At 36.6% G+C, this 11,532-nt stretch overlaps 1 protein-coding gene across 1 annotated transcript in view; it reads left to right on the top strand.

Annotated features, from left to right (window-relative positions):
• Window positions 1–3,138: 3,138 nt before the first annotated feature.
• Window positions 3,139–11,532, top strand: part of LOC144434568 (catenin delta-2-like) — a 61,359-nt gene continuing 52,965 nt past the window's right edge. The window contains exons 1-2 of the mRNA XM_078123037.1: window positions 3,139–3,248; window positions 6,529–6,626. The gene's annotated coding sequence lies outside the window, so the exon portion shown is untranslated. The remainder of the gene's footprint in view (window positions 3,249–6,528; window positions 6,627–11,532) is intronic.

The following is an 11,532-nucleotide window of genomic DNA, read 5'->3' as shown; positions in this document are numbered from 1 at the left end:
TACATACAAAATATAACGCTACATGTTTATTTTGAGTGTAGGGAGCCTTCAATACTTACAAGGGGGTGGGGTGGGGTCACTTTTTACCGATTGGTTTTCGGGAGAGTCATATTTCTTTCCGTAAGGAAGGATATATATTAGGGGTAAAAAGTCTGTGTGTGTCTCTCCTCAAATCATGACAGTTTGACCGAGTACCTACCCTACACTGCGGCGAACCACCGGTTCTAGTATGAGTAAACGACACATAACTAATGTCTTTCCTCGAGCTAGTAAGCCAGGTACGAGTGGTGGAAATGATGAACAACTCGAAAGAAAACAATTAACATGCGACGTTTCAAATGTGGTGGCTTGAAAAGTTCAATCGTCACTGTTTTGAAAATCTAAAGATGTAAAATTGGTACGATGGCTTGAACAATTTGACTGGGTGAATATACATACCAGTGAAGACAGCAAGTACCTAATAGATGGCAGTGTTTACAGAGTATGCATGGTGTCGATATTGTAAATTCTTTAACGAGAAGTCTGATTTCGCTTTGGAAAGGGTGAAAATGGTTGAATAACAAACAAACTTAAGTTTTTAAAATTAATGGAACACTCCATTTCGGTGAAACACGTTCGAGCGAATTCAAAGACATATATTTAGCGAAACCAGCGGCGGCCAGTCCCTTGGTGAAAGCCCTTGGTATAACTAAAGGGTGATATATACACTTTACCCAGGGACGAAGTAGGGCAATAATACTGTATCACTTCACTGTATTAAAGTTGTTAAATTGTTACGATGCTTACCATGAAGTGTTTACTGTTCTGATGCCTAATAGCAATGTTATGAGGGTTTGAATTTCGTTTATTATTTGCCGTGGAAACGGGTGTACATATCCCGGGTATGTAGGGGATCACGAAAGCCGAATGAAGTCGAGGATGGCAAGCTTTCCTGTGCTGAGAATAGGCTGCGGGCATTTGAACAACAATTTTGACAACTATTACTGGAACTTGAAAAATCACAGATATAGAGCTAAATTTCTTGCATAAATCGTGAAATTGCAAGACTACCCTTACGGAAGGCAATCAGTTTAAATCTGGTATTGTATTCTGATAGAAACACTGATACATATCTCGGGAAACAAGTGCCTGTGGGTCGAGCTAACCTCAGACCATTATATAGTGGTACGTGGTCTGGGAGCTAACCTGTTCCCTCAGTTGCCGACCCCATAGGATAGGTTGTGGTCTGAGGTCCCATGGAATATATAAAAGACATATTATTGGAGTTAGATGCATGTGCCTGCTTCATCATTGGAAAAATTGTGACTTTTATAGGTCAGTTTCTATACGTTGAGAGTGTACTGGTGATTCAGCATCAATGGATTTGACTCGTTACAACTACACGTTATGAATAGGGACAGCGGTAGTGCCTGTACCTGGCCTGTACCTAGTTTTGTACCGACTTTCATGTGACGTATAAGACGCATTCAAAAGCTGTGTCAACCGGATCTTTTTCATTCTGTTTAGCAGTTGAATAAGACGACTGTTTCAAAACACAACTGTGTTCGATCCTGTATGTGAATTGTCAAATGATGTTAAACCTGTCGGTGAATGATTGCGAAACATAGTCGGGTGAACACGAAGGCCTTTGAAAGACTACAAGTAAGCGCTAAATCTGAAAAATAAAAATACACCCTCCTTACATATTAACAAAAAAGAACAAACTCCGAACACTTGAAGATTTATAGGACGGAAAGAATCTCATTGGCAGAGTTGAAGGCCAGATAAGAACATTAACTCCCTAACATTAAATGAACACACTGGATAGTGTCGGGGCCGAGGTCAAAATTTCCACAATACCATCCCTAATATCTTACCCAACCACTGTTCCCGTTTTACTCCTGGTGAGACCCACTACTATGACTTCTCTCCTCACATCACATCTGATAATAAATTCACTACATGGTTGTCAGCAGCGATTTGATTGGCACGGTCTGATATTACAGTACCTAACCCTAAAATTAACCTTTAAGCCTTAAACCCTATAGCCTTATCCCTAACCGATATGGCAGTAGTGGGATGCCAGATTCCCAAAAATGCAAAGTTAGACAATTTAATGACCCAAAGTAAAATGTGACCCTTCCCTTGTTCCATTTTCTTTAAAAAAAAACAAAACCCAAAAAACGGCCCTCGCCGAGAACCCACCTATTCCCCCAGCCTGCTGTAATTACTGAAGGCTTCCTAATTCAGTTAAACTGATAGTAAAACCAGAATTCGCAATATATAAGATTAAAGCATACGTAAGAGGCCAAATAGGTGCACATCATCTACATCATGTTATCCCATCTTGGTCATGTACACAAAGCGCCCTCACCGGTGACACCTCCTGGAGTCTGTGATATCATGGTGATATATACAGGTAGATAAAGTATGTCAGATTTGTAAGTCATGCACTTGTTATTGCAGTCCAGTGTTGCTTGGCATGCATATCTAGAATCAAAATTGCAAATTTACGATTATATTGACAAATATATTACTGGTTGGGTGAAGGTGGTTGGTTAAGATATTGGGAGCTGGGCTTGAAACTTGAAATATGGAATGATAGCAAGAGGGAATATGTATAAATTAGCACTAATACTGATAGGTGGATATAAACCTTGCAAAGTGTGGAAACTGATGACTTAAAACAAGTACGGGGAAGAGTTCCATGATGAAAAACGGGATAATCCAAGATTTTGCTGAGTCTATCATCATTGATGAGATTTTCCGATTTTATTTCATTCTTACCGTTCCTCTTTCTTTTAACATATTCGCAGTTTAAGCACATTTTCCTGTTTTAGATTTCGTATAATAAATACCCCCGGGAAATAGGTTAAAAAAAATCCATGTAACACAAAAATTATGAAATTAATCGAAAGTTTACTGTTCATTCGTAGAGTTTACTGATTAAACTTGTCTGCATGTTTCCATACACTCGTAAAGATTTCCCCTGTCATGAAACAACCGTGGTGCTTGGCTAGTTTTTTTCTTTCTTTTGCATGGTTTGTACTTAGTAATTTCTGCGAACAGAATGTGGACAGAGTTGTATGTAAATGCGAATGAGCAATGCGAATGGTAACCGCGGGAGTAATGCGCATATTCGGAACAGCCTGGGTGTGGTGGATATTGATTGACAGCTGCGTGTTCGTCTAATGGCGTGCGTCCTTACTACGAGAACGGTCATAGTTTCTACATCATCGTGGGTTATTTAGCTGCTTCTGTACCGGCCGGTAAGTTAATTTCTCAATTGACATCGTCAATTAACTGTACTTATTGATTCAAAGATCTAGTTGGTAAAACAATAATCACTGTTTGGTGTGATCGAGGCAGAATTCTGACATCAAGAGGACGGTGCAGTGCTGGACAACAGGACCATGGACCATTGAAATTTTGAATCGGCGAAAATTTGCATAGCTATAGTTTGTGTACACAGTGTCTATTGGCGTCGATTTTGTGCAGTGTTTCTCACGGATACGTCATTATGCTACTTTCAATATTAACATTAAATGTTGTAAATCCAGATCTTGACGAAAATATACTTGCACTGGGTTACATTTAATCATGTGTGGTTGCAGATTTGACTGTCCACTCAGACTCGAGTAATACCGTCCAAAATGCTTCGGCTACCAACGCTCACAGAAACCGTACCTTTTTAACTTCAAAAATACAGGTACCCTTTGTTACAACAGTCAAAGCTGTATATGTTGTCGTTCACCGTATAACGAAGCAAGTCCTGGCCTGTGTATGTTTGTGTTATTAACACCGACTCAATTACTACCATTTTCGTCGAGGTCACAAAGTTCGATGTTGTCGACGCCATTTTTTTTGGTATGATTGAAGGCCATGCATGCGCCACTCCTTTTTATTCGCCGACAGGTTCTGTTCGTTTGTGTGGGCCTGTCTACCTACGTCTACCAGCATATGAGAAATAACGCGTCAAGCTGAGGGACAAAGACTTGCTAATGACGTGAATTTTTAATGTTTATTGTATAACTTTTACAACTCGGATATACTTGTTGCGCTAGGTATATTAGTTCGATAACAACCGATTGGACTTGGATCGGTAACAAATTAATGATGGACCTGTCTGTGGGACCGCAAACTTTATAAAATATCAGCTTGCAGTTTAGGAGTATGACAAAGTTTATACATTCCCAAACTTATGTAACGAAATTGTATGTCATATGTGAAAGACACTATGTTTATACCTTCATGAGTAAACGGAGAATTCTTTGATTACAAGTATCTTAAAATACTGAAAAGAACACCTGAGTAGACTGAGTGCTATCTGCAACGTAATAATAGTACATTTGTAATATGACTAATTTGGTTTTCCTTCAAGACAGGAGACAGAAAAATAGACAACAATTGCCTTTCAACCTCGTGAACTTACAAACTTTTTAAAAAAAAGGCACTGGTGAAAGGAACTGCAACGCATAGCTCCTTTTGGTCTTCCACTTGAAATCCAATTTTTTTTGTAGGTGATAGTTGACCTGTTGGTGTGGTTATTCCTGCATGATGCATCTGTGATGGGTATACTAAATACCATTAAATTTGTACAATACTGAGAGGAGAGTTTATTTACCTAGAAGCATTGGGGGGGGGGGGGGGATAAATGTGATTACGTTGACATAGAGAACAGAGCAAATTATCACAGTTTTAGTCTGGTGTTCTGTAGAACCTAGAAATTGCCATTAGATTTGAAAATAAACACTCAAAAATGAGAGACGTGGTTTAAAGGCAAAACTGACAGTTGGAAAACTTTATAACCTTGTGACCTGATCAACAATCTTTGTGTCAGTCATTTTACATGCATGAAGAGTTCCATTCATGAATCCCTAAACAAAGTTCACTCAGACCGTGCAACCCATTCACTAAGATGCTTTGCTGAGGTGTGTCCAAAGGTGTCATTCGTGCAGTGTTTTTTTTTTTAGTTCTTTGACATAGGTGTGTTGTAAACCTGATATTTGTACTTGAAAGTGTCCTCTAGAGCAGCTATAACATATGATCAATTATGTAGATCACAACTATGTTAGGGGGTTTAACCCTATTCCTTTCTGAACCACAACTCCCTATAGTTTGACCCAATCATGTAGTCAGGTCACCTAACTGAAGTCTTTGCTAACAAAATTTTTGAAAGTATTATTTTAACTTTAACTTCGTAAGGGTTGCAGTATGAATTGTTCAGGTAAATAATGCCAACGACTGTTACACATATTTATCCATAGAATCCAAACCCAGTGACATTTCTGTACAGTTTTGCCAAATTTTCGTGCATGGATTTTTTTTTTATAGTCTGAATTAATACAATTGTATATATTAGCCTATGTTATGTCAAATGTAGCATGTCATTGTGTGTGGGGAAAACAATTTGCATTTCTATTGATCTTGTTTGTGAAATCTTGAATTATTGAATATTGTGGTTTAGTGAACAAACACTTGTAGAGGCCAAGTATGCCAAGAATAAACATAGGAATATCTTGCATTATCAATAGTAGTCAGGCCACGAAGTTGCCGACTCAAAAAACAAAGTGTCATGGATGACCTTTCCCTTTAGTTTGTAAAAATAATTGACAGAAATGATAGGCAATTTATTTATCAAAAAGGCTAGTAAAACCCAGCCAAAACAAACCAGTTAGGTCATAAAACAGGATATTTATGTATGCAGGGAGGTGTGTGTCAAATGTTTACTTGTACAAATGAAGTGGTAATCAAGAGATTTATAGTTCAGATTGAGAACATTTGTGGAAGTTATTGAAAGATGAAAACAACCAGTCATGCATGACCTATCAGATGGTAATTAAAGCTAGATCTTCACTGCTAATGAACTAATGAATATTTCATACCCAGTGTTGTGAGACACTGATAATTTGACTCCACAGTTTTGTGGGCATGGCTGTGGTTACAGATTCCTAATTTACCATTATTGAATTAATTTTACTAAAATGTATGAGTTCAGTTATGATTAGTAACTGAACTGTACGATGTAACAAACATTCAACTGAGAGTCGGTTTGTATTAATACATAAATCAGTAACATGCTATGGAAAAGAAATATGGTGACATTATCAGTGTTCAAGATCGATGGAAAATGAAAAACGTAAATGATAAATGGCATAAAGATAAGGGGATATGTCTCCCTGCTTTTGCAGATTTTGGTATCTATGCTAGGCGTATGAAGTGTCTCAGTGGTAAAGTGGCACATGTGTAAGATGTGTTCATATTTCATGTACCTTTTCATCTCTTTTTGAAGTTAGACAGTGTGTCCCATTATAAGGGAATGTGTCATACTGTAGTAAATCATAGTACTGTATGTTTCACTTACGTCACAGAATAAAAATGATTCATTTTTACCGACATATTATACTAAGCCGGAGGAACACCGGGATCTTTCAGGCCGATAATAATTTGTAAATGTTGTTTGTTTGTTATCATCTCAGTCTGCGTAATTATTCACTACACTGTAATTACATAAAGCTAAAGGAATTATTTTGTTCTGTGTGGTTGCAGGGTTCTGTTAGTGACAGAAGAAGTATAGTTCTATTCCATCGGTGTACTTTCGACATCTTGATCCAAATATTGGTGAATCTTGGTCATTTTACTTGAAGGTAAGGTAGTATTACTTATTAGTTTAATATACTATATTGCTGTTCATACTACAGTGCATGTCCTACATATGCATGACATGTATATAGTAAGTAATTACATAGTGAATAGAATAGTGATAGTCTGTATGATTCACATTTTGATGAGATATGCTGTTGAATACTAGTGAGTTAATAACTCAAGTTATAGTACTACAGTAAGTTAACACTATTTATAGTACTACCAAGTTAGTAACTCCGTTTATAGTTCTCTGAGTTAGTAACTCAGTTGATAATACTACTGAGACGAGTTAGTAACTCAGTTTATAGTACTACCAAGTTAGTTACTCAGTTGATAGTACTACCGAGACAAGTTTTAGTAACTACTACCGAGACGAGTTAATAACACCGTTTGTAGTACTATCGAGTTAATAACTCAGTTTATATTCCTACTGAGTTAATAACTCAGTTTATAGTACTATTAGTTCAAGTACTTTTCAAGTCTTTTTATTTGCAACTCAAGTTTACCCACCTACTTACTCACCACCAAAGGTGTTTTCATCAAGAAATAGAATTTCAGTATTTTCAGTTATAACAACACCTACATGTATATTTGATAAGCATTGTGTAATCAGAGATGTTGGCAGAGATATACATGTACATACGTTCCAGGTACCAAATTTTAGCTTTGTAGCACAGTCGTGATGTACTAAGGTGCAGGTAATATGAATGTCTGTCTCATGTACTAACAATAAAAAGAGGCCTGGCAGCACAGAATGGGTCTTTGCAGATTGTTATGAGCCATAATTCCAAAGCTTGTCATCAGACAGCCTCATTATATCAAAGAAAGGAAAGTTCACAATGCCTCTTCGTATGCCAGTCTTTGCATGCCTTCCAAGCATAATGGAGTGAATTCCACATTTGTGTAACCTGATGGTTACATGAATTGGAAAGGTCTTCATAGATCACAGACCATTTAGACTATTTTATATGCAGCATAGTTTGGCAGCTGTTTCATACCAATACTAGTGAATATTGTGATTACAGTAACAGGGTGTAATGTATGATATAACTGATCAGCCATGGCTCCTCAGAACAATATGTAAGACCAGTTGAAGTATGTATGCATTTGGATAGAAATTGATGGAATTTCTTCAACTTCAAGTACAAATAATGGGTTCTCATCGTCAATTTTAGAGTCTGTGCTAACATTTTGACCAGTGTAAATATTTGTGAATGATACATGTACTGATGAAATGTAAATCGATTATGATATTGCTTTGAGTTAAAAGTATAAGAGATGCAAGTCTGGGTTATTTAATAGTAGCATTTAGTAAAAATTCCTGATGTTTCAACTTACTTGGACAGTCTTTTGTAAGAGCTGAAAAGGTGTATAAATGTGATTGAAAATTCTATGTGTGGTATTGTGATTGGAAATGTTACAAATGCAATATACTAAGATAGGAAAGAAAACAATATTCAAAGGAGTACAAAAGCAGATACTAGAATTCACAAATTAAGTCAAGGATAACTAATGAGTTTTGTAATGATATATTTTGACCAAAGTCTGGCTTTGATTAAGTTCACTAGTGTGTGTGTAGGATTGCCTATCACAGCAAGACTGTTTAAGATAGAACATTTGTTGTGGGTTAAGTTTGTTTGAAAACGGAAGTGTGCACCAGTAGCAGGACAGGCTGACAGGAAATTGTTCCTGATGTCCGGAAAGAATTACTTGCTGCCTGTCTTGTGAAATGGGAAAGACCTCCCAATGTTAGGTTTTAGAGTATGTCTGGTTGAATCCCATTGGAGTGTGTCAAGAGCCTGTTTGATGGTCTGTAGGGTTACATGTAGGTTAAGTCTTGTAACAGTGTATGAGTAGTTGAAGTGCTATCCAGTCGGGCATAAAAACTAATTGCTCAACAATTGATTTAAGTGGAGAGTGAGTGAGTTCATTTATTGAAATGACCTTGGCTTTGATCTGTGTTGATTGATCAGGGAATGGTGGAATCTAGCTCATCAACTTGTTTAAAGTGGTATTAGACATTTGTTTAATGGAAGCCGTCAAGGTCTGTCTTTCTCTTGTGAAGTCAAACTGTTGCCTATAAGTATATCCTGTATGTGCCAAATACAACATCCTTCAGCTTTTTCTGAAACTTGTATTTAGCTATTTGAGCGTAGTGATATAATTATTCATATTGTGTGTGTGTGTGTGTGTGTGTGTGGTGTGTGTGCTGTGATTTGTGAAGGAGAAGGCATTATTTAATATACAGAAATGTTTTTTTTTTATGGACTAATAGTTAGTGTTTGACAAGAAGAAAGGCTGATGCTAGCATTACGTGAAAGGGGAAATTGAAAAACTAATCCCAGGTTCTTTGTACGGTGTTATGAGACATACCTCCGCCAAAGACTGTCATTACCTTTAAAAAAAACACTGAAAATTACTTAAAGTTTTAACTGATGTTAGAAGTGTTTTTCCTTTGCACTCCATTTGGTTAATTGGCAGATTCGGTAAAAATAAGCAGGTTGTGAAAGTGATCTCATCAAATGTGTAAGTGATGAGTGGTTGTTGTCATACCTATCCTGTGAACATATGGGTGTGGAGCAGCTTTTGTGAGTCACTCTGGTATTTCTAACTTATTAGACAGATTTGTCAATTTTGGGGTACACATACATTTCCATTATCCAAGGTAAGAACTTTGCGAATTAACGTCAATGGTGATCATGTGAATTCTTTCTAGTAAGTACTTGCAAGTCATAGGGGAATGTGACATCTCAGTTTAAGATTTGTTGTTGAGATACTCAATGTCAAATGGGGTGTTTTTCTGCAGTCGTTTTGTAACTTGTGAAGTAGCATTTCCTATTATTGTTGTGGAAGGAAAAAAGAAACATTAACATCCTATAACTTAGGGTATTATCTTTTCCATCATAAAACTTCAAATTTATGTTAAAATAACATTGACCCCACTTTGAAGTGGTGATAGGTGGCTCAATAATTTGATTACTCCTTAACCATTTTGTGTTGCCTTGGTAACTGTTTGCATCCAACCTTTAACTTGTAGACCCCTTTTTCTATGTACAGTACATCATTTATATTGTTAGCAAGGAGACTTAGCTATTTAGTCTGGATGCCAACCTGGTCTCTAATCCCAAAAGAGAGATCTGAAAGATTTGATGAAGGACAGCACTAGACTATGACTATCTGGCTTGACAGAGTTCTGGCAACTGACATTGTCATCTCGACAGTTAAGCCAGATAGCAAGTCTCTGGGTTAATACAAAGGAATACTGTTTCTTTGTGAAATACCAGCTACAAAGTAATTTGTATGGTTATTGCTCATGAATATATATATATATATCCATTGCTGTACATAGAGTGTTATCCATTTGTTTCTTCCGCTAATCAAGCACTGTGTGGCTAATATCCTGAGATTTATGATGGATTGTATCCTGTTCTGTTCTCAAGAACTTTTTCACAAACACAAAAAGTGGTCACTCTTTTTACTGTTTGTATTTTTTTTGATTCCTACACATTTATGCGTATTTGATATTATACCATGCATGAACCAGGTTCAACAAAAATATGGAATATGTGCTCTGGTCATTCTATGTCACAACAACACATGTCTACATTTGTGTCATGACAACGTGTGTCTACATCATTGTGTTCAAAATATGAGTCAAAATGCTCAAAATTGTCATTACTTTCCCTGATATTTTTTCATATTATTGCGATCGTATAATTATATTATTCTCCAATATTTTCCTCCTTTTAGCCGGAAAATACTTGTGACCAAGGGTTGTCACTATGAGTCTAGCGACGACAATTCATATTTCATTCATATTTCCTTGGCTGAATGAAGAAAAATATTGGGGATAATATTGTACAAGTCATATTTTGCTTTATGTCCATTGTTACCTGTTTGTTCCTTCCTCTGTAATATTGTACAAGTGAACATGCACACTTAGCCAATATCCTTGGGAGTGATGATGGATTAGATCCTGTCATTAGTTTTAATAGTCTAGAGAAGGAGAAATCTGAGACAGTTGGGGTCTTGGCAGGTCAGTGGTCACTTGCTGTGAATTAGGGAGATTGTACAGACTAGTTTGTATACAAAGAAACACTGCTACTAACTACTGTACTAGTTGTATTAGTCAACAACAAGTTATGTACACAAAGTGTCAACCATTTGAAAATCAAATGAATCAAATATGAGTAATACATTATGCATAATATATGTAGGTATGGTACAGCTGGTATTGATATTAGATAAAGTGTTATTGTAACTTTCAAGCTGTTTGAATTCTCTAGTTGATAGTGAGCGTATACTACTAGAGTAGTTTACTTAATTATGACAGTTGTAAGGATGGGGTGTTTACTGACAAGTTCGACGCTTCCTTTGAAAACTGATTTACTGCCGTTCGATAAAAAGAAATCGTATATTTTCCCTTGGTATGATGTGAAGGTACATATACATTGCCAAAACATGTACCACACCCAAGTTACCATGGTGACAAAGTTTAGTGTATGTAGCTGTAGGCTTGAACAATTCCAGTGACTATTTCTAAACATACATTGTATATAATCTAACCCCAGAAAGCATGAAATGTGGTCAACATGCAAAATGTCAACAGTTTCATATCTGCTGTAAAAGTTTTAAAAAGTTATGTAAATAATAGACCACACTGACCTATTTACAAATAATGACCTTATAGCTTTCACATGTTGGAGTCAAAATCCAAAATTGAAAAAAAAAAATATGTTGAGTGCATGTCTTAAAATGTTCATGGTCACAGGCACAGATGTTACTTCATTGTAGTTTACAATAAACAGAGAAGCAGGGAATAAGGGATAGGTGTATTTATGAAGCAAAAACTTTTGTAGTGTGCATACATAGCAAGCTAGCGCCAACAAAGGTGCATTATTCTGTTTA

The sequence above is a fragment of the Glandiceps talaboti genome, chromosome 4 (assembly GCF_964340395.1).
Source record: "Glandiceps talaboti chromosome 4, keGlaTala1.1, whole genome shotgun sequence".
Classification (NCBI taxonomy): Eukaryota; Metazoa; Hemichordata; class Enteropneusta; family Spengelidae; genus Glandiceps; species Glandiceps talaboti.
This window is presented reverse-complemented; position numbering and strand designations above follow the sequence as displayed.